At 35.7% G+C, this 6,000-nt stretch overlaps 1 protein-coding gene across 2 annotated transcripts in view; it reads left to right on the top strand.

Annotated features, from left to right (window-relative positions):
- LOC150101017 (uncharacterized) overlaps window positions 1–6,000 on the top strand; it is a 68,037-nt gene that overhangs the window by 24,267 nt on the left and 37,770 nt on the right. Inside the window, exon 2 of one of the 2 annotated variants that reach the window (XM_090401572.1) lies at window positions 5,208–5,332. The exons of the other annotated variant lie outside the window; for it this stretch is intronic. The gene's annotated coding sequence lies outside the window, so the exon portion shown is untranslated. The remainder of the gene's footprint in view (window positions 1–5,207; window positions 5,333–6,000) is intronic. 2 annotated transcript variants of the gene reach the window in all.

The raw sequence follows: 6,000 nt of genomic DNA, 5'->3' as shown, positions 1-6,000 counted from the left end.
GCACATTCGTCTTTATTGGGCATAATATGCTAGTCCTTCAGCCATGGCCGGATTTACGCATTGCCAATTGCTTCCAGCTCAGTATAGATAGAGAGATATATTAAAAGTTATAACTTTAGGAGCCACAAGAACCTTAAATCCGACACTGCCTTGCCTTAGTTGATTCTGTCATAATTCTGAACAATCCAACTCACAGCTCAGTTAACCACACCAAGACTTGCAGGTATGTCTTAAAGGAAATGAAGCAGATCACGACTGTGTGCATTTAATGGTGGCGCTATGCAAGGATTCGGCATAAAGGACGTTGAAATATCTACACAATATATAGGTACATGAATTTCGGTTAGAATATATAGTTGTCACTTGATCGTAATATTTATATAATTTATAAAAAATAAATAAAAAAAATGCTGACATGAAAAAAAAAGGAATGTTTCTTCGTTTTTGATTTTAAAAAATCCCTAAAAATTTGCGTGTATATGAAAAAGGAATGCTTTCTTTATCTTCGATTAACAATCATCAATAACTAGTGTTTTTTTTTTTTATTCCTCTAATTTTAATAGTGTAATCCATTTCATACTGGAATGGATACTGCTTATATAGTAACTATTCTATTCTATAGTAAAATATTCAGTTTATCCCGCAATTTTTTTATTATTATTATTTACAACCGCGCGCGGTTAGCCTAGTGGCTTTGCGCTTCGCAACCACATGCCTGGGGAAGGAGTATCCTAGGTTCGATTCCCGTCCACGACGTGAGGAGCTTAAGGATCTTCCTCAGCCATAGCCAAGTTAGCCGGTCTTGGGCGGCTTGCTCATAATCATCTCTCCCTAGAATGGTAGCATATAGCTACCCTCCCACGGCCATATGGCAGATGGGAACCAGAAGAAGATTATTTACATACAATCCAACAGTAGGCGCCTGATGTGAAAAAAATGGCGCCATCTCTAGGCTGAAAAAAAAATAAACTTATTGTAAATTTTGTGTGGACACGTAAGACCCGAGATAGAGCGTTATCTATAATTGAGGCAGTCTCCTGATATATTGTAAATTTACGGAACATATTAGCATCATCACCATCCTTTCGAGGATTCAGGCCCAGTGACCTGTTCCTGTCTCATTCTATCTTTCTCTTGTAGCCTCCTTGATTTCTATATCCTCCAAATGTATCGAAGTGGTTTTTTTTTGGGGGGGGGGGATTCTTGAACTGTCCATTCTTTCAGTATGTTTAATCCACTTCTTTCTCTATTTGTATAGCTTGTGAAATTCTGTCTATTTTTAGTTTTGTATGTATATCTGTCTTTTTTTTTTTTTTTGTTGTTGTTGTCCCAGGACTATAGCCTGCTGTCCTTCATAGGAATTTTATTTCTCCGGTTTATTTTATTTTATTTTTCCTGCGGGTTTTATGGTTCATAATTCACTTTCGTACAGTAGAGAAGGGCTTGCCAGCACTAGGTAAACTCTTATTTTTATATATTTTTGAATTTTTGGTTAGGTTTGAAGATATTATTGAGCGCCTCCGTAGCGCAATTGGAAGAACGACGGTACATTGCGCCCTTCGATTGGAATAGGCCTAAGTTCGATTCTCGTCGCGACGGGAGGAATCTTTATTTGGTCGATTTCAATCGAAGGTGAGTTAACCGATCTCATACGGAGGTAGCAGGGTTTTTTCTCCCGGAAACTCGGGTTTTTCATCCCGCATACATATAAATCGGCCCTTCAGAACACACGCAATTTACAGACAAAAATTACTAGTTGTGGTGGTGTTGGAGGTGGGCGGTAGATGGCGTTGATGGAGATGATTCGTAGTAGAGGTTAGGTGTAGAGACAGTTGTAGGTGTCCTCCCGCGATGAGTCTTCGGACTCCTTGGAGGTATCGGGAATTATAATAATAATAATCTCTGTGATCCTTAGGAAGTCTGAAATTTTGGTTTCAGTGTCAGCTTCTTTCGTATATGATATTGGGCATCCGAGATATTTGAAGCAGATATTTCTTCTGATTTTTTTTTTTTTTTTTTTTTCAGGCATGCTTATACTTCCTCCTGGAGATGGTCTTTCAAAAGCCTTGATTTTTGTTTTATCTGGTGATATTTGCATTTCCAGTTTTTAGCAACTGAGTTTATGGAAAACAGTGATCTCTGGAGTTGATGTTCACTTGCTGTTATGATTGTTTATAATAAAAGAGTAGTATGGTTCCACAATCCAGTGTAACTTTTTCATAAATTTGAAAAATTCTAATTCTTAAATTCATATGAATTTATAAATTCTTGCAGCTGTTTGATTGTTTGATACATGTTAATTATTTACTGCTAGCATCTGATTTGTAATGTTTTACATTCAGATGTATTGTTCACAGTTTGTTCCTTAGGAACATATTATAGTTATTGAAATATTCTGAAAGCCAAGAAGAAAGGAGAAATTATTAAATATCCGTAGTTTTAATTAAATTAAGTTAAATTTATTTATTATTTTATATAGCAATCTCACATACAGAAGTTTCCATAACTTCAGAGAATTTCAATATTGCAATATTGACATTTGCCGAATGTCAATACCTAACGCGAATGTAATCCTTGTAAATACAAGGGGGGGGGGGGAATCGCTTGACGCTAATGAAAACAGCAAGTTCACTGGCACAGATAAAGGACTAGCATGGAGCTTCCCTATGATAGGGGTGGAAGAGGATTTGGAAATCATAAAGTATTTCAAAATTTTAATGTAATAAATTTATTTTCTATTGCTAATTTAATTTTATTTTATTTATTTATGTTCGTTTCACACAGTTGCATTCATGAAAGAAGGCAACTTTATGTAACATGGAATAACAGGAATGTATAGGCTGCTGGCAACAGCAGTTATATTTACATTTTCGGATCGGGGTTGAGTTGTTTTGAATTATGGCCGAAGCACCTAAGACTGTGAGGAGATGTTAGTGGATTGAAAACTTAGTCCACATTTCCCTGGGGGGGGGACATCTGTCAGTGGTGTTATGTGTTTTGGTTTGGGTATGGAATTCTGGGTAATTGTTCGCGTATGACATTCTGGATAATGGTTTGCATATGGAATTCTGACAAGATTGACATATTGATAAGATAAGAATTACATAAGTGACGTCACGTAGTGTCTTTGGTTCGAGTGTCGTATTGTGGGTAATGATTAGAGAATGGAACTCTGGGATGTGTCGGTATTTGTCAGTGACGTGAGATGAGCTTTCTGTTCGCAATGGGCATTATGGTTAATGATTAGAGCTTATAATTATGGGAGGATATTTGGTCAGGTGTTGGGATGTTTGGTTCGATTGTGGAAGTGTGGGAAAATATTTGTCTATAGGTGGGAGCATGAAATTTCCAATATAAGTGTGGGATTTCATTCCTAATTTTGACTGGGAATTTTTAGTTTAGAGTCAAGAGATAGTGTCTGCATTTAGACACTTTCTAAAATAATTAGTTACTGGATATCCCTGGTGTCCTCCTCACCCCTCCCTCTTAAACACACCATTTTTTTTCTTTCATGTTTACATTTTCTAAAATAATTAATTACTGGATATCACTGGTATCACCCTATCATATGGGGGATATGGTGATATCCCCCATATGATAGGGTGATACTAGTGTTATGGGGGATATCACCATATCTTCCAATCAAACACACACACTTTTTTTCTTTCATGTTCATATTTTTTAAAATAATTAACTAAAAAAATCAGCTAATGCCTTTTTATTCCCTTATATAGGGAGTAGGCGAGGCCGTTTGGGCATATCTAACTTTTGGAGACGGAATGGGCAATTCAATCTCCACTGGTACCCAATCAGAGATAGCTGGCCCAAGGCTATCACAGTGAAGAGAGACGGCTCATCAAGTGCCGCCATCTCGTGGTCCCTAGCCATAACACTCGTATTTAATGTCTGAAATAATGTGGATTCTACGGTCAGTTTTCTTGAGTTTACAGGACTAAAAACCCGAGTTTCCAGGAGAAAAAACCAGCTTGCCCGTGCCAAAGATAGACTAACTCGGGAACCGGTCGAAAAACGGCTTAGTAAAATTTCTTCTAGTCGCCGACTAGATTCGAAACCAAAAAGTCTTCCTGCATGCTGCCAAGCCCCGTGGTGCGCAAGTGCCACATCCACTCAGCTGCACAGGCTCTAATGGAATCTCAAATTTACTGTTTGTTTTTCTTTCACGTTTTTCTTGTCAATAGGTTGTGGTTAGACATTTAATAAAATAATTAATTACAGGCTATCAGTGGTGTCCCTCAAATACACACACCTGTTTTTTTCCTTTCATGTTCATATTTTCTAAAATAATTAATAACTGGAATCCCAGTTTTACTGCTTGTTTAAGATCCTAACAACTTCATTACTTTTCTAATTAAATGTTACCTTTATTACAAGTTCTAAGTAGAATAAATATTCTTAAATATAGAGAACACATCAATGACACCTTAATTGTTCATTTAAGTTTACAAATGAACAATTAAGGTGTCATTGATGAATTACAAGTATATTCACAATGAAAAATTCAAACATGTAAATAGAAATATTTCACAAGATTATAATAAATTTGGTTTAATCCTTTATCCAAGTGTAAGTAAACAAAGTTTCCACCTGAAAATATCTTGAGGACTGAGGTAAGGTGATACAACACTAGGAAACTCACAGAAAAGGTGGACCAAGCTCTCATCACTCCTCTCCTATTGCTTCTGACATAGTATCTCCACATTTGGGTCTGCCTCCCACTGACGAGATCTCATAAAAGGCGAAAACAGGTCTGGGTAGTCACCCTTCCCTTAATGCATAGCAGTATACATGTCTGCAAGGAGATGTGCTTCGCATTATGGGAGATACTGAGACAAGGAGTGATGAGAACCTGCTCCACCTTTGCTGCGAGTTGCCTAGTATTGTACTACCTTATCTCACTCCTGAAGATATTTTCAGGCACAAACCTTGTTTGCTTACACTTGGATAAAGGATTAAACTAAATTTATTATAGTCTAACCAAGTGCAAAATAAACTTCCAATTTCACAAGATTTGTCTCTCTTGCTATTTTCCTGGAGAAAAAAAAAGGGTTTGCTCATTTTTTTTTACTTTACAATGTACACAAAACAGTAAAGTACAGCACAACATACACATGCAAGACAATCTGTTGTTTGAAAGAACAAATTGCAGTAAATAAACTGAAAATGCACTCGATTATTGTTCATTATAGGTTTCTGTCCAATGTGACATCATTGTGTTGAAGTGAAAAGAGGACGTTATTCTCGTGGGTGGAATTCTGGGTGATGGTTAGTGTATGGAATAGTGGATAGTGGTTAACATATGGAATTCTGACAAGTGAGTTTGACAGTAGTGATATTTTTTTAAAACTCATTTATTATGTTATGTATTTTTTCCAACACAAAGAAATAATTATTTATTCTTATTTCAACTGAATATTAGGTCTGATACTATAATTTTCAACTTAATTCTTCTGTTACAACTTCCAAAGATGATACTTTAGACTCCCGTATTTTTCTTTTGCTTTAGTAAGTGTTGACTGAAAGGAAATGAGACAAACAAGGATTGGAAGTAAACTCACCGCTATCTTCTTCTGTTAATTTTGTGACAGATTGCACTAAGACTTGGTAATTTGCACTCATAATTTTTTTTGCATTCATAACTAAACAGAAATTTAGACTTTAATTTCTGTTTAGTTTAGTTTAAACTTAACAAGTGTCTGAAAGTAGGTTTACCATATTTCTTGAAAACAATATGTGACATCAATGTCAACCATAAAAAAAAATTGTAAAGAAAAATAAAATGCTCCTTCAAATAAATATTTATGATCATGGCAAAGAAGAAATTCATCAGCTTTTCAAAGTGTGGGCTGTTGATATGCTTCTATATATTTTTATTCAGTCTGATTGGTTGTTTTTCCCTATTTTACTTTAAAAATTCAAAATATGCTTTTCAAAATTTACTTTTTATATCTCCTTCATTGGCATACAGAAATTGCTTTTGCT

The sequence above is a fragment of the Typopeltis vanoorti genome, chromosome 12 (assembly GCF_054136105.1).
Source record: "Typopeltis vanoorti isolate ZY-2024b chromosome 12, IOZ_Tvanoo_1.0, whole genome shotgun sequence".
NCBI classification, from domain to species: Eukaryota; Metazoa; Arthropoda; class Arachnida; order Uropygi; family Thelyphonidae; genus Typopeltis; species Typopeltis vanoorti.
Note: the sequence above shows the minus strand (reverse complement) of the source record. Positions and strands in the feature narration are given on the sequence as shown.